Source organism: Telopea speciosissima, chromosome 10 (genome assembly GCF_018873765.1).
Source record: "Telopea speciosissima isolate NSW1024214 ecotype Mountain lineage chromosome 10, Tspe_v1, whole genome shotgun sequence".
NCBI classification, from domain to species: Eukaryota; Viridiplantae; Streptophyta; class Magnoliopsida; order Proteales; family Proteaceae; genus Telopea; species Telopea speciosissima.
Genome location: NC_057925.1, coordinates 25,659,835 through 25,687,087, shown reverse-complemented (window position 1 = coordinate 25,687,087; position 27,253 = coordinate 25,659,835). Strand labels below are relative to the sequence as shown.

General features: G+C 41.3%; 1 long non-coding RNA gene across 1 annotated transcript; it reads left to right on the top strand.

Annotated features, from left to right (window-relative positions):
- Positions 1-393: 393 nt before the first annotated feature.
- On the top strand, positions 394-27,253 carry LOC122643103. The gene is made up of 3 exons (XR_006330165.1): positions 394-977; positions 25,596-25,598; positions 27,244-27,253. It is a non-coding gene; the product is annotated as an uncharacterized LOC122643103 (long non-coding RNA).

Below are 27,253 nucleotides of genomic sequence, written 5' to 3'. Positions count from 1 at the left end.
TACCTATAATCAAAATTTTATGAATGTGGATTCAAGAATGTTCATCATCACTCAAATCTAGGACCCAACCCATGCATACACCTTTAGGATTGTTGGGCGGATATGACAATAATTTGGGTACTTTTTACAACAACCAGTCCTTTTTTTAAACTCTGGATATTTATTCTTTCTCACACTGAAAATTATTTGTCTTTAAGCAACACTCCAATGAATGTTTATCTAGGCAAATATTCCAACAATTCAATAATTTAGCAACTTTTAACAACAACCTGTCCTTTTTAAGCTCTAGAATCTGATTCTTTCTTTTGAACTTACCATGAAGTCTCTATATAAGGCTCTTTGCATGTTCTTTCGTTTCCATCACAGCAAAGAGCAAGAGGCAACAAGAAGCAACAAACACTACTCTCGACGTTCCTAGCTACTCTAATGGCAACTGCTGTTGTTTCCAAGGCAACATTATCCAAATGTTTCTCCAACAAGAGCTTCGTGCTAAGTGTCCATCGCCTTCAGCATTCCAAAAAACAATCAAGAAATGATGAACTCCAACAAATATTTCGTCACTTGGATGCTAATGGTAATGGGAAAATCGAAGGATCTGAACTCAGATCCTACCTTGCCTCCAAAAGGGAGTTCATGTCACCTGAGGAGGCTCAAGTTGTGACCAATGAACTCGATGCAGCAGGCAGCGACAGTTTGATGCTCAGCTTTGATGATTTTGCAATGTTGATGGAGCGTGAAGGTGGGGATGATGATCTGAAAAGAGGCTTTCAGATGTTCGCTGGGAAGAGGTCTGGGTCCATTACATCAGACGATTTGCAAAGGATATTCAATCGCCTTGGAAACAAAATGTCAAATGAAGAGTGCAAGAGCATCATAAAGGCATTCGACCTCAACGGCGATGGTGTGATTGATTTCCCTGAGTTCCAGCAGATGATGGCTTAATCGTATCAGTGTTTGGACTTATTCTATGTATGTGTGTGTGTGGCAAATAAGCAGTCTAATAAAATAAAAATAATGGCCTTTCCCCTGTTTAGTTGTTCACAAAGATGCAATGCAAGTGAGGGTTAGGCACTAGGACTGTAAGACCGGTGTGTACCACATAATTAATAATTATGAACAGGTTTGCTATGTACTAAGTATGAAGTTCAAGCTTGGTTATGTTCTTTTTTTTTTTTTGGTTTTAATTTATCGATATATCGAATTTATTGAGAAAGAAAAAGAATAATTACAACCACAAGCCAGCAGCCCTAGAGCTTCTCAAGGGTATTCCTAAGAGAAGAAAGGCACCCCTACCGAAGTCGCAAATGGTTGTTGGAATTTGGAACATCCAATCCAACCAAGAATAGGAGTGTGGCGCTAACTGATAGCGGCATATTAGGAATGGGATTAGTCGATCCCCATATGATGGATAATCCCCTTATGTAACTGAATCCTTGATTCCGGGTCGATTGGGGCAGACGTGAGTGTGGCCCGGTGGGCTTTTATTCATCGGACCATCCCTGACAATAGTGACATGGTGTGACATCATTGGGTGGCTATATTTCGGTATATCAACATTAAATCACAAAATTTACTTCCTTTGAAAGGAAGACAAAAAAGGGCGTGTTATATGACAATTAATGCCAAAAAAAAGTAAAATAATAAAATTATTTGATAGAGATGTCCATAAGAAAATCTTTCTTTCTTTTCTTTGCCTTCTCAAAAAAGAAGATTTCAAGAAGGAAAAAAAAACACAAGATATAATTTTGTATTTCGAGTTCCCTTTGTTTTTAATTTTTCCAATCCACACTCAAATTTGCTTCTCCATCTTTATCCAACTCATTGTTCCTCCCATAAATTTAAAAAAAAACAAAAAAGTGTAATCCAAAATCACTGAACAAGATTACACATGCCCGGACGAGTGGGCACACCTTCTCAAGGGTATTCTTGAGAGAAGAACAAACATGTTTCTAACAGCACCCAGCTTGTAATTTCTTGTTATCCCTATAGACCTAGACTCCCTCCGGTGGTTTGGCACTGCTCGCTTGAAAGCATGCCTGATGCTTGGTCAGTAGATCAAGTACTCCTCATTGCATTGGTGCTTGGTGTGCACCTTCCACCCATTCCATCCCCAGCCCATGTACTCTCCCTCACACATCAAAGGCTGACCCCCTTGGCCCCCACCCCTTGCCTGCCTAGTAGTGGGTCCCACCTGAACCAAAAGAAAAAAAAAATCTTCTTATACTTAAAGGTCGCTATTTGGTTTTGCAATATATAGAGAATGATCAAGGGCTTGCATGATAACACTTTTGTTTCTCTATTTCTCTTTATCTTTTTTTTCTTGGGAACCAAAAAAAAATAAGAGAAATCTGTTTCTTAAGACAGGTTCATTTTTTGGTTCCCAGATATGAACGGAACAAAAAAGTTCCTAAGAAACAGAAAAAAAAAAAAAGAAACTCCAATTTGTAGCTTCTCTGTCCCAAAAATAAAAGGAATAACAACTGTAATTATTGCTGCTAATAACTTTTTTGGGTGAATACCAACTGTTAATAAAGAAAGCAAAGAAGATACAACAACTCAAATCGAACAAGAGGCCAAGCCTCAAACAAAAAACAACAAAGCAGCAAAAGGCTTAATAGAGCCTGATCTGAAGACCCCAAGAAGTAGCAATATGTTGATTCTTGAAGCAATCTAAGCCCGAAGCATGAAGATGGTTGATCTTAGTTCTGACATCAAACTCGATGGCACTTCGAATCTACATATGAGACCGAGAAAAGGAGGTCCATCTACGTTTGTTTCTCTCTCACCAAAGATAACAAGTAGTAGCACAAAAATTCATCTTTACAGCCCTCATACATATCGACTTTCCTTTAAACTCTTGTCTAATCCAACTCCACTCTTTTGCAAAGGAAGAGATGGGCTCATGAGAAGGGCAACACTTGCGAATAACTCCCGCCCAAATAGTCTTGGAATAAGGGCAATTAAAGAACAAAAGATCAATATTCTCCATATCATTCCAACAGAGACAACAATTGGGGATAGAGATGTTCCTGTGAGAAAGGAACTCCTAAGTGGGGAGGGAACTAGTAAGGGCACACCATGTAATGAAGCTATGTCTGGGGATGTGGTGAGTAAACTAAATCAAGTCCCACCAAAGAACAATGGTTCCTTTAGATCTAATAAGCTCCCAAGCCGACGCCAAAGAGAACATCTTATTGGTAGAGGGGTTCCATTCAACAATATCATTGTTGCCGGAGGCCTTCTACCAATATGTTGAAGTTGCTCCTTGACAAATTAAAGATCTGAAGAAATTAAAGGACTGGGTCTCCAAGACCCATTATAGATGATCGAAGAGACAAGTGCCATCCTTTCAGAGCCGGTCATATCTAATTCTATCTCCAAACACTGAGAGAAGGACTCCACATGGGTGCCAATTGTCTAACCAAAGTCTTGTGGACATTCCATCATCAATCTTGGAAATTAACTATGTGATCTTGAACCAAATGTCTCAACTTTAGAATCTTTTTCCAAACCCAAAAAGCATCAGAACCGCATTTGACTGTTCAAATAGAGTCTTTCTTGAAGTATTTAAAATAAATCCGCTGAGTTCACAAACCTTCTCTCTTTTTAACAATTTTCCAAAGAAGCTTAAGAAGACCTGGCTTATTTACATCTTTTAATCTCTTGAGACCTAGTCCTCCCTCCTTCTTTGGAAGAAAAACTGAGGCCCAACTGATGGTGTGAAGGAATTTATTATTGTCACTTCCCTTCCACAAGAAGGCACACATGATGGACTCAATCATCCGAATCACATAGCTGGGAAGGCCATTATTCTAGTCCAATAAGGATATGAAGCCAGCATCCTCCTCACAGCTCTTGTTTTACAAAAGCACACTAACCTTTATTGGCTCCATTTGTGCAATATACACCAATCAATGGTGAATTATTTAGTTCTAGCTAACTAATTTATTACTTATTTATACATTTGTTTACATTTTGAGGATTTTTTTTTGGACATTTACTGTAATATCCTGACATAATGGAGGAATTAATTAAAAGCTTAACCTGTGATATAATACCCGTGCCCAAGATACAAGGGTAATTTGGACATTTCACATTAACTTAAATTTTGAATCGACGGTCAACTGAGGATTTTGATTTTTGGATCCATGATCAATGGATTTTGACGTAAGATGATCATTTTTTAATATATTTATTCATAAGCATATAAATGTATAAACTTGTTAGCCTAGTGGTTAGGATCTAGTGATTAGGATCTTAAAAGTGACTAAAGAGGTGTAGGGATTAAATCTTGTTGGAAGCAATTATAAAGAATTTTATTTATTTTTTTTCCCTTAAGCAGCTTAGTGGACCCCACATAATATTAACTTGAGAAGTGAGAGAAAAGAGGGGTGGAGATTCCACGTTTAGGGAAAACATGGAAGAGGCAGAGAGAGAGATAAATTGAGTGGATTGAAAATAAATAACACATAATAAAGGGAGAGAAAAAATAGGGGTGGAGTTTACCCACATTTAAAGAAAACGTGGAAGAGGGAGAAAGATAGAGATTGAGTTGAATTGAAAATAAATAACCAATAATAAAGGAAGAGAGAAAATAGGGGTGGAGTTTTGTCACACCCCAAACCACCCCCTGGGAGGATTAGGTAGGTGACCTGAATTGCATAACGGCAAATCCGCCAAATCCCACGGATCTAGAAGCAGTTAATACACTCACTGACACACATCCCATGCATTATCACAAATAATATCAGAGTGTTGCAGATAATCTACAATTATAAGAAGAAAGAGAAAACGTAGCGATACGGAAAATGATTGTGACATATTTACATAAATAAAGTTGTTCCATTCCCCATTACAATCCACAAACAGAATAGTAAGAACTGACATATACATAAGCAAAAGTAAAAGTAACTATGTACAGGGTGAGATAACTCAACCACAAAAAAAAAATAAAAGAAGAAAGTAAAACAGAAAATAAGGACGGGGATAAACTCCTAACAAAATCAAAAAGGAGTCCCCAAAACAAAAAGCATCAAGAGCACTCTTCGCGGATCATCTTCAGTAATCACTGAGAACGGTCGCATTATCGGCACGACCTCCTTCGGGTTCCATACCAATATCATCATAACCACCACGGTTCTTCTCCGCGAAACAAGCCTCCACGCCACAGTGGCATCTATCTGAACAATCATCTAATAGAAAGAAAAACATATATAACAGAGTGTGAGCCCCCACTGAGCCCATGAGTAAAACATATCATCATGCATGCATATGCAACCACAATCCACATGATCCTACATGATAAGCAAGTCCAGAATATTTATTAGCCACCTATCAATACAGCTAAGGCAGGTTAGTGCTACTACAATCCCCAATACATGTTACGCCTTCCCGCGTTACACCCATTGAGTTGTCGGAGAGGACCAGTCAGCTCCAGTGCACAAATCCTTAGTCAGCCCGACCAGCCCCTTGTGATTAAACTTGTGAGGTAACCGACTTAGTATCAAATTCACCTTTCCGTTGCTTCCCGACATGTAGCTTGAGGATAAAATTTGTTTGGCATATAGCCATAATTCACCATTTAGTGCTTCCCAAGCATATTGCTCGAGGCTTCCCAGCTTATCACTCGAGGCATCCCAACAAATAGTCGAGGCTTCCCAACAAATAGTCGAGGCTTCCTAGCATAATTGCCCGAGGTTTTATGGTAGTCCTCACAATCATCCAACACCTTAACCCCTGTTGGCAAGGGTGCGTAGCGGGGGTGATGAATTTCTAACCCCATGTCTATATGACATCGTATGAGTCAGACGGTGTCAACCGTATCCCATACTACGGGATACCACAGGCCTCATTTCCAAGCCGACTACGGTATTTAGTCTATCATTCACAATCATCATGATATATTCCACAAGTTGATCAACAGTCACATGATGTATAATAATTATGAAATTTCCATTTGATTAAGTAACACAATAATATAATTACAGAATTAATTGCTGGCATAATAAGAATTATGTTACACATACATACACGATAACATTTCACTCACCTAGGTCTGGTTCTATGAAATTAGTTGTAATTTTAGTTTTGGCTACAGTCTGACAGTAGGCCTCGAGCGCGGGATCAAACCCTAAGTATAAATCAGAAATATGTCATTTAATATTCCAAACTATTTTTGGATTCCCTAGGGTTGATCTAGGCTCACTGGGTTGACTCGGTGCACAATCAGACATCACTTGGAATTCTCTGGGCCTTACACTGGGCTTTAGGTCTAAGTCCCGGTGCATCATCCGAAGAATGTGGTCTAGGGGCAGAATGGTCATTAACACCTGCAGTACATGGTTCAAGGTTATAACAGCCTTACAACATTGACTCCAATTCAGCAGTGCTATAGGATCAACACAGATAGGGTTTCCTAGCCCTGCAGGGCCCACTTGGGTACCCAAGGTATCCATAATTATGGACAGATGTGAGGAAGGGTATTTTGGACATTTACTACCTCCTTACACTATTTATAGTCCATATGTGGCGGTCCCCAAAGCAGATCAGCAAAATCACCTCTTTTAATTCTCTGGGCGATGTCTCTGGGTGATGTGTGCATCGCCCAGAGCCTGTTTAGAACATGAACAGGTTCCAATTCCTAGGTTTTGCTTGGTCAATCCCCCATGCATGTTAGATCAACATGGACCCCATGGGGTGTAGTTTGCACTGGCCTTCATGGATATTTACTTGGGCCCACTACTTGGCTGCCAGGAGCTGCCCAGACAGCCCAGTGAATAGTAATCTAGTATAGCTTCAGCTGCAAACCATGGATTTGGCTGCATGCAAGGGTTGTTTCACAGGTGTTAGAGCCATCCAAAGCTGCTACAACTCATGGCTAGGCCGCATGCAGCCAGGGCACACAGATCAGAGCCCAGACTGCCTGTTCTTGGTGCAATAGTGCAGTGCAGTCTGGCATAGAGACAAGCTTCAGTCTTAAGAATAAAGTAGCATTAAAAATTCATTAAAAAGCTCGGATCTCCATGAAATCGATTAGCATGTTGGATCTGAAGCAGTACATGGCAGCCCCCAGGTGTTCTGGGTTGTCCATGACCAGATATGCTTCAAAACGCTAGAGATTCATGGAGAAGAACAGTTATAGCAGCATAACAGCAGGTGTGGGTATAGTTTTTATACCTGAATCAGGTTGGGTAGGCTGCTAGAACAGATTGGATGCAAGGGTGAGCTCTTCCCCTTCTTCTCCTTCCTTTCCTCTTCCTCTCCTTCTCTTTTTCTCTCTTTTCTCTCTTCTTTCTTTCCTATGGTTTCAACAGTGTTTGGAACCTCTAAAATGAGGCTGGGGTCCCCGATTTATAGACCAGCCCCCTATTGAGGCCTGTTTGGTTGCCTAAGTCCCTTTTGGAAATGCATTTTTAACTGAATTTTCAGTCATTATGGGCCCTCAGGTGGGATCCACAGGGGTCCAAGGGTATGAGGTGGTCCCCTAGACTCCCTTCTACCTATAGAGGGTGTCCATGTCCAGTATGGGTGGTCCCCACACATCTGCTGATTAAAATAATGCATTTTCCCACTTTGGGTGATGTGTGCATTACTCAGAGAATACAACAAGGCTGTTTCACCTTGAGCGTACATAGGGGTTTGACCCAGGGTTGGGGCCTTGTACCTATACCTTACCCAGGCCCTTTTGCAAAATTTTTTAGGTGTCAGACCCACATTCATGGAGAGGAGAGAGAGTACCTAGAGTCTAAGAAGTACATTATGTTGTGGGTAGTGCGATCGCAAGGATCAGCAATCCATCTTCTGACAGGTATGTAGGAGGACATCCTCGGGGATTCTCCATTAAATTTAATCACTAGAGTGATATTCCATAGTGTGCTTGGATGCCGTGTCAAGGGTTCTTGTCTTTCAATCAAAATTTACAGCCAGTCAGGGGTAGGTTTGACATTTCTCCCCACCTTATAAAAATTTTGTGTTACACCTGTGACCCAACTCGTACTAATAATACGTGTGCATCTGTTGTTGCATAGCTTATACAGCCATTCGAAGTCTCGAAGGAAGACCTTGACTAGGTAAGCTTTAGACTTAGACCTTATACCTTGTTGTTTGCTCATTTTACATGATTTGGTTCCTGATCATTGCCTTGGCTTCTATGTGTATTATTGATACTCTTTCATGTTCTCCCTGCATGTATAACAACCCCAATTAGAACCCCTTTTAAACCGTTACCCTAACATCCTCGAAGTAGACAAGATCGTCGGAGTCGATTCAAATTATGTTCTGCTGTCAACGCACTAAAACCGTCTTTAAACCCAATTTCATGGTCCTTTCCTTCTGATTCAATCAATGGCTTCTTCATGAGAAATGTAGCCCTTTAAGTCTAGTTTACAACATATTTCAAATCGCATCATTTTGTTATATATTGATCAAGTTATGGCCAAAAGAGTGGGCAGAGTTCTGCTGTATTTTGACCCGACGGTTCATGCCTAGGAAACCGGCGGACGATGCACACAGTCCACCACTGCATCATCCGCCAAGTACGAAAATGATGTTATTTTGGTCTAGTTTCATCTTGCCTCGACCTAGGGCTTAACCCTTGGTTATTTTAGACTATTTGTGGTCCATATAACCTAACTAAACCCTAAGACCATAGACCTAAGACCTATTTGGATTCTATTGTGTTTTAAAACCCATTTCAAGCCCCAAATCAACCCCCAACCAAACACACCTTTGAACCCTTATCAAAATAGGTGGAAACCATAGCCCCCTCTCATTTCTCCCATCTCCAACATCTGAGAGAAGAGAGAGAACATGGGAAGCAAGAAGGAAAGAGAGAAGGAGGAAGAAGAAGGAGAAAGAAGAAGGAAGAAGATCATCCCCTTGCTGTCCCAAATCCATCTTTGTACCATGTGTGAGCTCTATCTTCTTTCCAGCACCATTGGAACCCATTCCAACCTTGGAGCTCATGGAGGAGAAGAAGATTGAGCCACTCCAAGCTCAAGAACACCTCCCCTCTGCTGTTCCATTGATTCCCCATTGTAAGCAACCCTTTCCCTGTCTATTTCTATTGCTTTCTCTTAAGTTTAGATGAGTTAATGATCAATATTAGTTCAGATCATGGGGATTCTTGCTCTAAATGCTTTATCCCTTCTATTTGATGTTAAGATATCGACTATTGACTTAGAATCACCCATCCTCAGCCCCATGGCTTAATTGCCACGAAACCCTCTCGAAGAACCTCCAATTTGAGGATTCTTGATGTTGGAGTCAATCCAATCTTCTACCAAACCATAGGGCTTCTGTTTCTAATTAGTTTATTCACCTAATTGGATGTCTAGAGCACCATTTTGAACCCTTGAACACCCCATTCCCTTGCCTTTGGCTGAGATGCCATGAAACCAAACCCCCTTCTATAGACCTTCATTTTGAGGTTTTGAGCACTGAACAGACAATCAATGCCTTGGGACCTAATTAGGATCCAATGTACATGTTTAATGGCTCATTTGGAGGCCTAATACATTAACCCATAGGTCCCAATTGATCTCATGGCCATTAACCAGGGTTTGGAATCAATCCAAGCCATTTCCTGCACTTTCGGGCTCTGGCGGACGATACAGCTGGCAGACGATGCCATCGTCCGCTAGGGTAAAATTGAGCACAACCCATCTATTTTATTTAAAGGCCACACTGCCTGCACAGTCTGCCAGACTGGCAGATGATGCCATCATCCCCTAGGTCCATGATCCGCCTAGGCCAAATTGGTACTGAGTTGGAGTTTTGACCCCGGACCTTGGACACTGACACTCCCTCACCTACTATATACTTGTATGATGACATTCTAGGCTAGCGTACATGTACGGGAGGACCATACACTACACGGAAGATAAGATTGCCTACGCTTCAACAATGTGAGTGGATTGAACACTTGAACTATTTTATGGAGTGTTTTTCATTAGGCATCCGGTTAGTTATGCATGTTGAATTAATTAGGTATCATGAGCATGACTATCTCTCCTTTGTTATGTGTAATTAATGGGAGTGGGTTTATTCATGTATGAATAGGGATGGACTTTACATATTGATCATGCTATTATAGGGGGGGGGGGTGTAGAATATAAGATGCTTTATTTATAATACTTTATTATGATGGATTGTGGAATTAATTCGGGTGTGACCGGCCGACCGTTATATCGGTAATATACCCGCCGTATTGTTACTTTGGTGTGGGTATAATCGGAAAATGCGAAGGTAGTGACCTCCGAATTAGGCACTACGGACTCAAGCTCTGGATTACACTCGAATGTGTAGAATTGTAATCATTATCATTGCATTCTATAGTTGTCAGTTGGCTAGGAGGAGATGAACCCAATACTACGACCCTTCCGACAAGGGTGTAGGTGTCGGGAAAACCCATGGGTCCTGACGGTATTTTGGGGTAGCCCACCTTGAATTCATCGCCGTACTACTGTAATGCCAGGATGGGGTTTGTATTAGGGGCTCGAGGATAATCTCGGTGAGCGAGTCCAATCTTGCGGGTTTCCTAGGTAACATGGGGTTGACATGGTCGGAATACCATCCGTTTATGACACCGTTATTTGTCATCCATTTATGGCACTGTTATTATCATCCATTTATGGCACCGTTATTGTCATCCATTTATGGCACCGTTATTTGCCATCTGTTTATGGTACCGTTGGCCGATGATGCTCCCTGTGTTACTGTAGTACTTGACCTGACTTAGAGTCTCATTATTAGGGGGGAAAAGGTATCAAATAAGAACATTCATGCATCATGTGTGATGAGCATACTTTAGCATGCATTGATGATGTATCTATTTAATGTATTACATTTGGTTTGATCGCTTGCTGGGGTTTGTAAGCTCATCCCTTGGGAACCTTGTTTTTAGATGTGGACATAGGGGCTATAGACACTATTGGAGGAGATTCGACGTTACCCTTGGGCGAAGACTTTGAGGCTTGGGGCGCTCAGCCAGAGTCGAAGCTGACATTAGATTATCTTTGCAACGTGTGTACCCGCGAGTATTATTAGTTTGAGCCTGGGGTTCGAACTTGATTTAGATACCTCGTACTTGTGGATTCGAGGATGAATGTGATAATGGCATTGTTACTTGACTTTTCTTCTCTTACTATTATATGATTTTAGTACTGGTGATATAACTGTGACTTGAGATATTTGTGTTAAGCTGATTAATCTACTTATAAGATATCATATAGAACTCTGGATTAATGGTGATCATTATGTATATATTCTTCCGCCATAACTCTGATTTCTTCTTATTCATTGAATGAGAAGCCGGGTAGTGTACATGACACAGCAAAGAATGTCGATCCTGTCGAATGATTTGGCATATGGGGGTATTCCTATCATATTTCCCATGGTCAAGAAATTGGGGTGTGACATTTCGTCCTCAAAATTTGCTTACCTTGTAGCTTAAAGAGTTGGAGATATTTTTCTTTCATTTCTTCTTCACGTTCCCATAAAGCCTCTTCTATGGGATTGTTTCCTCATTGAACCTTTACAAAGGCGACCGTGCGGCTACAAATATTATGTTCTTTCTTATCCAATATCTTCGTAGGCTGTTCTTCATAGGTCATATCCACGTCCAACTGTTCTGGATCAATTGAGAGTACATGTGTCGGGTTGTTGATATATTTTCTTAGCATCGACACATGGAAAACATCGTGGATGCCTTGCAAAGTTGGTGGTAATGCTAGTCGGTATGCTACGGGTCCCACTCTATTGAGAATCTCATAAGGACCAATGAATCTTGGGCTTAGCTTGCCCTTCTTGTTAAAACATAGCAATCCCTTTGTTGGAGACACCTGGAGGAATACTTTTTCTCTGATATTAAATTCAATATCCTTTCTCCAATTATCAGCATGACTCTTCTGCCTCGATTGGGCCACTTTGATTTTCTCTCTAATAACATCAACCTTGTTATAGGTTGCTTGTATCATCTCAAGCCCGAGATATTTTCATTCTCCAACCTCGTCCTAATATAACGGGGTTTGGCACTTCTGACCATAGAGAGCTTCAAACAATCCCATTCCAATGGTGGAGTGGTGACTATTGTTGTATGCGAATTCCACCAAAGGTATGTGGGCATCTCAACTGTTGTTCATTTCTAAGATACAGGCTCTGAGCATGTCTTCTAGAGTTCGGATTGTTCTTTTGGACTGTCCGTCTGTCTGCGGATGGAAAGCCGTACTAAGACTTAGCTGAGATCCCAGTGCCTTTTGTAAGCTTCTCCAAAACCTTAAGGTAAATTGAGGATCCCTATCAGATACAATACTGACAGGCATGCCATGTAAGCGGACTATATTTTCAATGTATAGTTGGGCAAGCTTCTCCATTGAATAACTTATTTTGATCGGTAAGAAGTGAGCCGCCCTCGTCAGTCCATCTACAATCACCCAAATTGCATTCATCCCCTTCCTGGTGTTGGGTAGATTTATCACAAAATCTATAGTAATCCTTTCCTACTTTCACTCAGGTATAGGGAATGGCTACAACAACCCATACGGTTGGTGTCTCTCTGCTTTTATTTGTTGGTAGGTGAGGCATTCAGACACATATATTGTTATGGTCTCCCGCATTCCAATCCACCAATAGTACTTCTTCAGATCCTTGTACATCTTTGTGCCTCAAGGGTGGATTGAATAGGGTGAGTTGTGTGCCTCTTTAAGGATTCAGTCTTGGACATCATAATCATCAGGCACGCACAATCTGTCTCGAAACTTTAATGCTCCATCATGGGCCAGTGAGAAGTCTGGGTCCTTATGGACTCCTTGCTGTACTTCCCAGATTATCTTGGCCAACTCGGGGTCCAATGGTTGCTTCACAATTATCTCTTCTCATATCGACGGCTATAATTCTATAGCTGCCAATTGTATAGTTGTTCCTTCGATCACGAGTTCCAGATCAAACCTTCGAGCTTCTTCTAGCAACTGCTTGCTTACGACCAAGGAAGCGAGGGATGCAATCTGAGATTTCCTGCTTAATGCATCTGCTACAACATTGGCCTTGCCGGGGTGGTATTGGATTTCACAATCATAATCCTTCACCAAGTCTAACCACCTTCTCTGTCTCATATTCAGCTCCTTTTGGATGAAGATATACTTCAAACTTTTGTGATCGCTGAAGATTTCACTCTTTTCACCATATAGGTAATGTCGCCATATTTTTAATGCGAAGACTGCCACTGCCAACTATAAGTCATGAGTGGGGTAGTTCTTTTCATGCTCCTTTAGTTGTCGCAAAGCATATGCGACCACTTTACCTCTTTGCATTAAGACGCTACCCAATCCTATTCCGGATGCGTCAGTGTATACTACCATTCCTCCTGTGCCATCCGAAATGGTCAAAACTGGTGCTGTCACTAGCCAGTTACTTAACTCTTGGAAGCTCTTCTCGCATGCCTCATTCCATTCAAACTTTGCACCCTTCTTCGTTACCTTTGTCATGGGTGCCGAGATGCGTGAGAAATTCTCAATAAATCAGCGATAATACCAGGCCAAACCCAAGAAACTTTGGATCTCAATGGCGTTCTTTGGAGTCTCCCACTCAAGAAACATTTTCACTTTGTCTGGTTCAACTTTAACGCCTTCCTTGGTAACGATGTGCCCAAGGAATCCAATTTGATGAAGCCAAAATTCACACTTAGTGAACTTGGCATATAACTAGTGTTCCTGCAGCCGCTGCACACACGAAGATAAGGTGTCGAGCGTGCTCTTCTTCACTCTTGGAGTACACCAGAATGTCATCAATAAACACAATGACAAACTTGTCCAATACATCATAGAATACTTTATTCATCATGTCCATGAATGCTACCAGGGCGTTAGTTAACCCGAATGATAAGACTAGGAATTCATAATGTCCGTATCGAGTTCTACACGCCGTCTAGTGAATATCGCTGCTCTTGATCTTTAATTGATGGTATCCGGACGTAAGATCAATCTTGGAGAAGACTCTTACTCCCTATAGTTGGTCAAATAGGTCATCAATGCACGGCAACGGGTATCGATTCTTGATGGTCAGCTTATTTAGCTTGCGGTTGTCAATACACAACCACATGCTACCATCCTTCTTCTTTACGAATAGCACAGGTGCTCCCCAGGGAGACATGTTGGGTCGTATAAAACCTTTCTTCAGCAGGTCTTGTAAGTGAACCTGCAACTCCTTTAATTCAATAGGTGCCATTCGATATGGTGCCTTGGATACCGGTGCTGCACCAAGGGTCAGATCAATTACGAACTCTATCTCACGATTAGGCGGTAGATGGGTCAGATCTTCTGGAAAAACATCAAGAAATTCTTTGACGACCTTAAGTTCCTCCAAGGGTTTTATCTTCGCCTCAGTGTCCATCACAGTGGCCAAAAAGCCTTGACATCCTTCATCCAGCAACCTTAGCGCCTGGAAGGCGGATAAGGTTATCCTTTTGGGTTTCCTCCTTGGATCACTTTGATAGGTGAAAACTGACCCATCCTTCAATTTGAATATTAACTTCTTCTCTGCACACATGACGTTTGCTCCATAGGAGGATAGCCAATCCATGCCTAATATCATGTCAAAGTCTTTTATACCGAGCTTTATTAGCTGTGTGGGCAAGTTCCTTCTATAAATTTCTACTTGACAGGGGTTGTACACTTCCTTCAAGCTCACGACACTACCCGTCGGTGTGCTGACTACTAAATCGTGACCGATGTCTCTCGGTTGATCTTCCATCTTACTCGCAAAGGTGGTGGAACAAAAGAGTGGGAGGCGCCTGAGTCGAATAGAACTCGTGCTGGAATGGTTGAGACACTGAGGGTACCTAGGGTTTGTATATAGTTTAGGTTACATATATACATTAGTTATTCCCTACAACTTAGTAGTGTTCAGTGGACTTACCTGTCATTAGATTGGGGTTCACCTCAGCTTCTTTATTTGTTAACGCGAACACCTTTCCTCGCGTCCGATTGTCCCGTGGCTGAAAAGATCTAGCGTAGGACTGATTCGATGAGTTATTGCTGTACCCATGTTGTCTGCATTCTTTGGCCATGTGCCCTTCTTTATTGCACACATAACACTTATAAGGTGGAATAGCTGGTGTTGAGGCTTGGCTCACTTGGCTTGTGGCTGGTCAAGCTGGCGAAGCTGTTGTTGTCGCTTGACTCGTAGCCGATTGAGCAGGTCATTTGAAAGTGGGGTGAAAAGGGTTCTGGCCCACATTCGGCTTATAGAACAGAGTCAGATTGGGACTTGAACTGGTTCCTCGAAAAACCTTGTTTGGCCATCCAAAGGTCTGAAAATTACTTGGCCTTTTGCTTAACCCGAGCGACATCGTAGCCTTCTCTTTTTCTTTCTCCTTCAATCTATCCTCCATAGTCTTCGCCTTGTCGACCATCTGAGCATAATCCCGAATATCCATAATTGACAGAACAAACCCGAATCAGGTTTAAGTCGCTTCTCAAATTTCTTTGCCTTGTAACCGTTGTTGATAGTCTAGCACTGACTTGGTTCCCTGTACCAGTGCGAAGAACTTAGCTTCTTTTCTGTCCCTAAAGCTCTCTGGGAAGTAGTTCCTGAAGAAAACTTCTTTAAATTGGTCCCACATGGGATTCGGATGAGCGGCTTCAAGATTTGGATTAGTAACCTTCCACTAGGCTTCAGCCTCATTCTGTAGCTAATAATCTGCACATATCAGCTTTTGCACATCCGAACACTCGAGCACATCAAATGCCTTCTCTAAGGCACTAATCCACCATTCCGGCTGCATTGCCTCCGAATTCAACCTAGAAAATATTGGCGGTTAGAGTTTCTTGAATCTCTCCATTACCTTGGCGGTAGAGTTTTCCGCTAAGTGTTGAGGCACAGGTGGTGGGAAAAGTACGGGCCGGTTGGGTGGTGGAGGTGGTACTGCAAGTTCATGCATCATGGCTGCGAATTGCGTAGACATCTGACACAGTAGTTCTTGTTGTTGCTACATGGTCCGCATCATAGTAGTCATGAAAGCATTCACCTCACCAGTTGCTATACCCGGCTGAGGTACCGCAGCAGTGGCTCGAGCAGCTACTGGTGCCCTCGGTAAAGAAGCCAATGCTTCAGAATTTTGGGCCTCGGTTCCATTTGGCAGCTCTACCTCCGGAATAACGCGAGGACGTCTTCCCCGACGACCGCCTCGAGTATTTCTCATGTTGACCATGGTTGCTTCTCTGGAAAGGGCAACTTGTTCAATAATCCAACACTCCTTATCAAGGTCAACAAACTAATCCTAGTTAACACATGCACATACCTATTCCATAGTTCCAATGATTAATGTAGTCATCCCTGCAAGGTATGTTTTATTTGCTTGTACATTCTATTTTTGTTCCCCTTTTTATTTGTTTTATGATATATTATGTATGGTTTTAATATTTTAATAAAAATTATCTTAATTATGAACCTGTGCCTAACAGGCAAGTCTCTACAACCACCAACTAGCAATGATATCTTGCACGTAAAGATAAGCTATGTCACTTCTAACCTCGTCTGCTAGGAATGGTAAGTAGCTCGATCCTCAGGTCCACTAGTGTTCGCAAGGGCTAAGTATACAACTAGCTGGTGCTCGGCACGGGCCTGTACCTCACGTATCCTAATCAGTCTTCTCCTCAATCGCCTAATGTATCGCATGTTGCTAGGGTCTTCAGGCTTGAATAATGTAATAAAGTCCTATCATGAAGAGGTTCTAATCATTGAATCACTATGGATACTTAATTAAAAGAATTAAGTACATGCCTACAGGAATTTAGGAAATCATGAGCAGGAGAAATAAAGGGATTGGCTCGAGGCATCTTAGCATCTATGGGGTTCAACTTTGACTGGACAACCTATCGGATCCTATTCTTGGTTGAACTAGGTTGTGGGTGTGATGAGATCTATGCTCCCTAAAATCTCATAAATACATAATACAACATACCTACATACCTATGTTCAAGTTTGCATAACATCACTCCACCTTGGTTCATACCCACATGGCAATAGGCACATTATATTAAATATTTATGTACACTCTACTAATTTATAGGTATAGGCATAATTATCTATGATCACTCATCTAAACAAGAAAAGAAATTTCTAAAATCTCTATGCTTCTTATTTCACTATGATAGCCCACAAGCTTTGCCTTACCCATTCATAGGTGTGTTATTAATTAAATATTTCAATTTTAATTTTTATTATTTTCTTTATAGCCATATATTTGTAAAATTTTTATTTTTATGATTATTAAGCCATTTCTAGGCAAAACTCACAAATTCATATGTTTTCCTGCAGAAACAACAAAATTCCATTCTCTGTGCGATGTCTCTAGGCGTTAGATGCATCGCCCAGTGCTATCACTTAGAGAATCGGGGCCCAGATATAACAGTCCGAGAGCGACCTAATTCATTTCATTTGTTTTCTAGAGCTTCCTAAACACCTAGGGTAGAGCTCCAAAGCCTAGTGTGACTACTTCCACACCATATCCACCCATTTTCACGGGTCCCCCGTGATCCTACGCGGTCTTGGGTAAGATTCTTCAACTTTTTCTCTTATTTTAGGTAATTTCCCATGTCTTTCTTTTCCTAGCTAGGGTTTTACTAATTTTTCTCTTGCCCTAACTAATTCTATCCTTTTCTTTTTGCAGCCCTATGTCTACTAGTCACGAAATGGCAAGGAAATCCGTAACACGCAAGAGGCTACAGTCCGAGAGCGAGCATTCCTCATCTTCTTCTATGCCACCGACCTCATCAAGAGAGGATTCTTCATCCGAGGAGCCGGATTTTGATCGGTTCCTATTCTCTAGGTATAAGAACTCTCGAGATTGGGACAAATTTAGGTCCCTTAAGATTGTGGATAGAAGGATGGTACAGGTGGATGACTTCCACCAGTACAACTTATATACTAGGTTCAACGTCTTAGGTTGGGCATCTATGTTATCACCCATTGAGCTATGTTACCCTAACTTGGTTCGATATTTTTACTGCAACCTAGTGCCATTTAGGGCACAGGAATTCGGGTAGAGAGCAGGGTTAAGGGAGTGGACATTAGACATACCACCGCCACCTTAGTAGGGATCCTTGGGCTGCCTAACACAGGTGAGAGGTGCTACTATAAGCCCATGATAGACATTTCAGACATGTTTTCCTTGGAGACCAAGAGGAGGGTCTTTAAGGCATTGACCGATTCACAGAGGACTCCTAAGTCCGAGGCTGCCTATAAGCTTAGTGGTCGGATCATTAGTAGATGTGTTTCGTATAACACCTACCCGAAGGGTGGGAACAGAGGCAGTATTTCTATGTTGAGGGCCTACATCACTTATTGTCCATAGGGAGCGGGCAAGGGGGGTTCAGTTATAAACCTCCCATATCTACTACTTCATGCCATGTTATATCACACCCAAAACCCTTCTAATGGGAACCTTACATATGGGAAGTTCCTAACTTTGGTCTTCAGATACTTTGATTTTCCCTTGGGTACCGAGTATATGGAGAGGGACAGGTCTAGACCCATTAATAAGACCTCGATCCAGGGGAGCCAGGGAGTGAACCAGAGGAGGGAGATCAGATGGAGCAGGGCGAGGAGCAAGGGGAGGAGCAGGGAGAGGAGCAGGGAGAAGAGGGCGACTTCGAGGGGATTGGAGCACAGTTTTCTGATTTGCCCCCATATAAAACAACCAGTGCCACCAGCTCACAAGTGCTAGAGTCCTTTGGGTTGTCTTAGATGATGTCACAGTTTTAGGGCCTCAGCACCTAGCTCACTGACATGTCTACTAGGATGGATCGGGACTTCTCATCCCTTGAGAGCAAAGTGGAATCAGTAGAGCGACACCTGGACTTTTGGGATACATTCTATCGCATTGACTCACGACAGTCTCAGCCTCCACTGGATGACTTACCTCCGCCAGAGTAGCATTCTAGCCTGCTTCCACACATTTAGCCTGACTTGACATGACGTAGCTCTGACTTTTTTGTCTTCTCTTATTTTTTTTTTTTTTTATAGTTTATGTATTTATTTTTTTGGTTCATGGTGTATGTACTTTTTTTTTGTCAGCTTATGTAAACTGAAAGTAGTACTTTCAATCAGACTCCTTGTAGTGGCTCAGCCACAATTATCTTTGTATTAATGTAATTATGAAATTTTCCTTTTAATTACATCTACCTCCCCTGTAGCTTTTACTTTAAGACATGTCTTATTATTGGTAGCTTATTATTCCTATTCTGCAACCCGTGAATGTAGAAAGAGTTGCACGCTCTGATACCAAGCTCTGTCACACCCCAAACCACTCCTGGGAGGATTAGGTAGGTGACCTGAATTGCATAACCACAATCCGCCAAATCCCACGGATCTAGAAGCAGTTAATATTGTCATAGACACACATCCAAAGCATTATCACAAATAATATCAGAGTGTTACAGATAATCTACAATTATAAGAAGAAAGAGAAAGCGTAGCGATACGGAAAATGATTCTGATATATTTACATAAGTAAAGTTGTTCTGTTCCCCATTACAACCCACAAACTGAACAGTAAGAACTGACATATACATAAGCAGAAGTAAAAGTAACTATGTATAGGGTGAGATAACTCAACCCTCAAAAAAAGAAAAGAAGACACTAAAATAGGAAACAAGGATAGGGATAAACTCATAGCAAAACTAAAAAGGAGTCCCCAAACCAAAAAGCATCAAGAGCACTCTTCACGGGTCATCTTCAGTAACCTCCGTCAGGGTCCATACCAATATCATCATAACCACTATGGCTCTCCTCCGCGAAACAAGCCTCCACGCCATAGTAGCATCTATTTGAACAATCATCTAATAGAAAAAAAAACATATATAATAGAGTGTGAGCCCCACTGAGCCCGTGAGTAAAACATATCATCATGCATGCATATGCAACCACAATCCACTAGTCAGCTCCAGCGTACAAATCCATGGTCAGCCCGACCAGCCCCCTGTGATTAAACTTGTGAGGTAACTGATTTAGTATCAAATTTACATTTTCGGTGCTTCCCGACATGTAGCTCGAGGATAAACTTTGTTTGGCATATAGCCATAATTCACCATTCGGTGCTTCCCAAGCATATTTCTCGAGGCTTCCCAGCTTATAGCTCGAGGCATCCCAGCATATAGCCAAGGCTTCCCGGAGTAATCGCCCAAGGTTTTACGGTAGTCCTCATAGTCATCCAACACCTTAACCCCTGTTGACAAGGGTGCGTAGCACGGGTGATGAATCTCTAACCCCATGTCTATATGGCATCGTATGAGTCAGGCGGTGTCAACTGTATCCCACACTACGGGCTACCACAGGCCTCATTTCCAAGCCGACTGTGGCATCTAGTCTATCAATCACAATCATCATGATATATTCCACAGAGTTGATCAACAGTCACACGATGTGTAATAATTATGAAATTTGCATTTGATTAAGTAACACAGTATTATAATTATACAATTAATTTTTGACATAACAACAGTTATGTTACACATACATACACGATAATATTTCACTAACCTGGGTTTGGTTCTATGAAATCAGTTGTAGTTTCAGTTCCGGCTGTAATTTGATAGTAGGCCTCGGGCGCAGGATCAAACCCTAAGTATAAATAAAAAATATGTCATTTAATATTCCAAACTATTTTTGGATGCCCTAGGGTTGATCTAGGCTCACTGGGTTGACTCGGTGTGCAATCAGACATCCCTTGGAATTCTCTGGGCCTTGCATTGGGCTTTAGGTCTAAGTCCCGGTGCATCATCCGAAGAATGTGGTCTAGGGACAGAATGGTCATTTACACCTGCAGTACATGATTCAAGGTCATAACAGCCTTACAACACTTACTCCAATTCAGCAGTGCTGCAGGACCAACGCAAACAGGGTTTCCAATCCTACGAAGCCCACTTGGGTACCCAATGTATCCTTAATTATGGACAAATGTGAGGAGGGGTATTTTGGTTATTTACCACCTCCTTACACTGTTTGTACTCCATATGTGGAGGTCCCTAAAGCAGATCAACAAAATTGCCTCTTTTAATTCTCTGGGCAATGTCTCTGGATGATGTGTGCATCGCCCAGAGCCTGTTCAGAACATGAACAGGCTCCAATTCCTAGGTTTTGCACCATGGGCAGTGCCTTGGTCAATCCCCCATGCATGTTAGATCAACATGGACCCCATGGGGTGTAGTTTGCACTGACCTTCATGGATTTTTTACCTGAGCCCACCATTAGCTGCTAGGAGCTGCCCAGACAGCCTAGTGAATAGTAACTAGTATAGCTTCAGCTGCAGACCGTGGATTTGGCTGCATGCAAGGGTTGTTTCACAGGTGTTAGGGCCATCCAAAGCTGCTGCAACTCATGGCTAGGCCACATGCACCCAGGGCACACAGATCAGAGCCTAGACTGCCTGTTCTTGGTGCAACAGTGTAGTGCAGTCTGGCACAGAGACAAGCTTCAGTCTCAAGAACAAAACAATATTAAAATTGCATTAAAAAGCTCAGATCCTCCATGATATCGGTTTGCATGTTGGATCTAAAGCAGTATATGGCACCCCCCCGGTGTTATGGGCTGTCCATGAGTAAATATGCTTCAAAACACCAGAGATTCATGGAGAAGAATAGTAACAGCAGCATAGCAGCAGGTGTGGGTATAGTTTTTATACTTGAATCAGGTTGGGTAGGCTTCCGGAATAGATTGGATGCAAGGGTGAGCTCTTCGCCTTCTTCTCCTTCCTTTCTTCTTCCTCTCCTTCTCTTTTTCTCTCTTTTCTCTCTTCTTTCTCTCCTATGGTTTCAACAGTGTTTGGAACCTCTAAAATGAGGCTGGGGTCCCCTATTTATAGACCAACCCCTACTGAGGCCTGTTTGGCTGCCTAGATCCCTTTTGGAAATGCATTTTTAACTGAATTTTCAGTCATTCTGGGCCCTTAGGTGGGGTCCACAGGGATCCAAGGGTATGAGGTGGTCCCCCAGACTCCCTTCTACCTATGGAGGGTGTCCATGTCCAGTATGGGTGGTCCCCACACATCTGCTGATTAAAATAATGCATTTTCCCACTCTGGGAGATGTCTCTGGGTGATGTGTGCATCGCCCAAAGAATACAGCAATGCTATTTCACCTTGGGCTTGCATAGGGGTTTGACCCAGGGTTGGGGCCTTGTACCTATACCTTACCCTGGCCCTTTTGCATAAATTTTTAGGTGTGGGACCCACATTCATGGAGAGGAGAGAGAGTACCTGGAGTCCAAATAATACATTATGTTGTAGGCAGTGCAACTACAAAGATCAACAATCCATCTTCTGATTAGCCTGTAGTACGGTACAGGGCAAACTTCTTGTCCTCACCTTTGGTAAGTGAGCACCGCTTGTAGTACGGTGCAAGGCAGGTGTTTGTGGTTATATTAATGTGCAAGTTCATGATTAAAATTGATATCGTGGTTATGCTCTTGGCCAGATGTAAGCATGGTGTTGGTACTTGATTATGTATATGCGATGTTGTTGTTTTTTTGAATTTTTCTATAGGGATGAGTAACCCTAATTTTACGTATATATTTTTCCAACTCTGTTACGGTGCATGTTTTTTTTAGATGTTTGTATGAGGTTTAGATGTTATTTTGCTAAGTTTCTTCCCGAAGCTTACCCCAATTATGTTTCAGATGGAGAGACCGTAGATATTGATCAGACCTATGTGGAGAATCATGAGGATGAAGCTTATGTTTGTGACGGAGACATCATTAGAATCTTGAAGTTGATTTAAATTATGTTTCAGACTAGAATTTTTTTGGACATGTAACTTTGATTAATTTGGATTTTGAGACGATGTAATAGTCAGTCAAATTTTTAGTACTATTAGAGATTTGAATTTTATTATATTGATTGAATGGATGTGATTAGATACTTCTACTGCAATTTATGTTTTGAGGTTACCAGATGACTTATAAATTTGGTTCACATTCCGGTTCCTATTTCCCTAAGACTTAGATCTTGTGGACCGTTATCGACCTAAACTCCTGGATGGATTTGGGGGTATTAGAGAGTGGTATTAGAGCAAGTGTTTTAGGTTGAAATAAGAATTAGAAACATGAACTCTAGACACTAATATTGAGCTTAGAAAAAACTAGAAACTCAAATTTGAATATTACAAATTAGAAAATTTTTCTGTAGTGGGCAGAATAGTAGTCCGGTTTTGATTTTGATGATTGACATACATTGGAGTTATATTTGGATCTGAAATTTTTACTAAGAGTAAATTAATATGTGTAGAGGATCTCCAAAAAATTTCATTTGATTTGAGAATGATTGGGTTGGTCAAATAATTTCTGCAGTCCAAACTGTACAGTTGTTGTTAAAATCTAGAGAGTGAGAAAGAAAGGGCTCATAGAGAGACTTAGAGGTTGAAATTGTAGGTGGTTTTCGAATTCTAGACATATTTAGAAGTATTATTAATCCCAGAAAAATTTAGAGATATAATTGATAATGAAAAACCCACTTTTTAACTATTTTAAAATTCTTGGACAGAATCTACCTACAGTCAGAGCCTGATTTTGGAGAACATAGAAACCTAAGTTAGAAAAATCTTTTTAATGTGATTTTTGAATATGTTTTAAAACTATAACTTAGGTTTCATTAAAAATTAATTTCCAAATTAATTTATTTACAAAAGATTTAATTTCTTAATTTCTACCATAAACGGTCAGAATTGCAGACAATAGAATTTTTATGAGTTGTAATTTTAAGTATGAGTTGTTGATCTTTTGTACTTGGCCAAAATAGAACCATGCCTCCATAAAGAGCGAGACAGAGTGGTGGCAATGCACTACTAAATTCTAAAAATCATTCACCACCACCAATTGAGGATGAACTTTGATTTATGAAACCACATGAGAATTAATGGAGACGAGTTTTAGTGAACCTTGAACTTAGAAACTGGTGGCATAGGATTTTGAACATAGAGATATTACAGATAGGTTTCAACTAAAACAATTAGGATGAAACTCTTTAATATTTTGTTGTGAACTTGAGCTGTGGAGTGGGAGTAATATATTTTTTTCATTATTTGGATAGACGTTTGTGGCAGATACTGTATATATGTCTTTTCAAGTATAGATAGAAGGTAGAGATGTGTCTGGAGATTTGATTCTTTTAAAAATGATGAATTTTGATGTCATACTTGACTTGAGTTGATTATCCTCCTACTATGCTAGTGTTTATTATTTTGATGTGAGAATAATGATGTTTGGTGCGGAAGACAAGTTAAGCTTTAAATTTATGGGACCCTCCAAGATTGAGGTACAACCATTTCAAGGACGAAGTTTTTAAAGGAGGGGAGGATGTAATAACCTGAAATTTTTGGAAACCCAATTGATCGTACATGCTAAGATAAAAATAATTGAACTTATAATATGTGTTATGCAAAGAAAATTGTAGGAATCCTTTGATAACACTTCAATTCATAAGTATGAGATCCAAAAATCCCGATTGATTAGAATGTCACAAGTTTGGACTAGATTACAACGATGGAGATGAGTAACGGGGAAATAAGATCTAGTTGTAATGTAATTTTGAGAGTGGGAGTGAGGGAACAAGTGAGAAGACCCTGAGAGCGAATGAGAATCTCCCCCTTTTCCACTCCAACACCTTCTATTTGTAGATTTTTCTACACCTCCGGGTCATCTTATGGATTTTACAAGAATACCCTTTCAGAATCTTGATTTCTTACCCTTGGACTCACGTGGGTCATCCTACATCGGGTCGATACCCTTCTTAGGTCTTGGTCTCATATCCCTCGAATCAAGTGGGCCGGACCGCAATAGACCATCCTTCTTAGTCTCTTGGTCCATTATTCACTTTTTTGGACCCTGCTGGCCATGAGTTCACATGGGGATTGGTCAGTGTGAAATTGTTCATATCATTTGCCCCCCACTCCTTATGTTTCGGAGGACGAACTTAAGGAGTATTTGAATTTTCCGTTGGAATATAGCTTTGAACGTCTGTGATCAGGGATAAGACTTCGATGATCGACGTTGTGTCCGTACTTGATTGTTTGTAGGGATAGGTTCTTTCCTTCAAGCATGTTCTGATTTTGTTCCTGTCTTTTGAGATCATGACAAGATCCCATGAATGCGTCACTATCCTTCCGCCACCGTTTTGTTATTTTATTTACTACCTTTAAAAAGTTCTTTTGGTTACCTTTTCCATCCTCGGGATTTTCATCTTTCCTCGGAAAGTCTTTGGAAAAGTTTAAATTTGAGCTCTTCTTCTGCAGGATAGTAGCTTGTCGTTTAAGCTTCCTTCTGGTTATTCGACGCGCCTCTTTATCATATTGTTTTCTCGATTTTTGTTATTAGATCCTTGTCATTCATTGGGACCCGTGAATCTGATCTGGGCCATTCATTTCTTTTATGTTCCTATATTTATACTCTATCTTTTTCATCTCATCACTATTCCTTTTTGTCTTCTGAAACTCTTATTACCTTTTCTCATTCTCCATACATTCAAGCTTTTCCCGCTCATCCACCGCTTCTCGAAGACTTTCGCTTTCACTCAGCATCATCTTCTTCCCCAACCTCTAGATTTATTCGAGTAAGTCTCTCTTTCTTCGCCTATGTCTGTTGATTTTTGTTTTCTTTGATTTCCTTCAAAGGAATGTCTACTTTTGGTAGTTCTTCACAATCTCAGATAGAGGATGGGGTGTTTGACTTGTTCAAGGAAGGGGAGCACTTATATTATGCTCCCACTGGCCCTACCATAGTGGAGGATCTTCCAGAGTATCAACCTACTGGAAACTCGGCAATGTTCTAATATCGACTCCAGTTCTTCTAACCTTGGTTCTTCTAAGATGAAGATGCCAATGAAACCATCACCTCTTCCTAGACCCGTTCATAAGGGAAAAAAGTCCAAATCTTCAAGGAAGAGGCTTGATGATGGTGGCAATTCACCCTCGGACCCCATGAACAACAAACCCCTCTCGAAAATTCCCTTCGCAATCGGGCTCTCTGAGGTAGTCAACTACAGGAGGGTTTATTCTATTCCTGATTCCATCAGTCTTAGGGCTATTGATCCCAGTTAAAGACTTAATTCTCAATTTCTCAGAGAAATCGCGGTAATCATTTACACCTTTGCATCTGGCTTTCGTCTCCCTTTCCCTTATTTTGTCTCCCAGCTTTTATCCCATTATGAAATTGTCCCCTGTCAATTAGTTCCAAATTGTTGGAAGATGATTACTGGGTTCATTCTCAGGTATATGGGGTTACGCAGGCCTAAGTCAGTCAACTTATTTCTCCACTGCTATATGCTTAGCACTCACAAACATCATCGCGGCATTTATACTCTCCGTCTAAGGACCTCTAATGTCCCTATTACTGAAACTCTGACCTCTTTGATTCATGCTTGGAAGTAGAGATTCTTTTGGGCTTCCTACACTGATCCCAGTTTCCCTAGCCAATGGGGTTATTCCTAAACTAGTAAGGTGAATAGGGTTGATTGCCTTGATGCCGAGGATGAAAAGACTCTGGATATGATCATGAAGACTAAAGAGAACCACCGTGTGACAGTTAAGGCAATTGAATCCTATAACATGTTGGAGCGAGGTAGGACTTGTTTATCTTCATATGGTGTTCCCTATATATTGGACCACACCAATATCTCATACTGATCTTATGTTGTTCTCCGCATTCTTTTTTTTTTTTTTTTGTGTAGTGGACCTGTCAAACACCTTGATGTTTGCTCAAGCTGGAAATGTGAGGCTTTTCGACAAGGATCTGGGGTCTTCCTCGGTTCTTCACTCTAGGAAGAGGGGGTTGGAGGAGGACTCCTCAATGCAGGGTTCTAGGGGAGGCCCAAACAAGAAGAAGGGGAAGGCCCCACGTAACTCTGGGAGTAAGGTTGACAACGCTGGGTCCATCGCTTCGGACATTGTGGGGGAAGATGCTCATGATGGGGTGCTTCTGGAGGCCCAAGAAAATCCTCCGTCCTTCCTTCACTTAAGAGAGTGAGAGAGGAAACAGAGTGAAGAGAGCAAGAGTCACCAAACAAAAGGCGAAGGGATGACTCTCCCCACTACGGACGAGCATAGGGCTGCGTCCAAAGTGTTTGTTCCTGAGTGGAGTGTTCTGGTTGACCAAGGGGTGTTGGACGATGAGGCAGCACTGAGCATGTGATCTTGGGTACCATCTCTCCTGCTGATCATCACCTCATCATGGATATGGGGAATGAGTCCCTGGAGAGGAAAGTGTGTGCTCA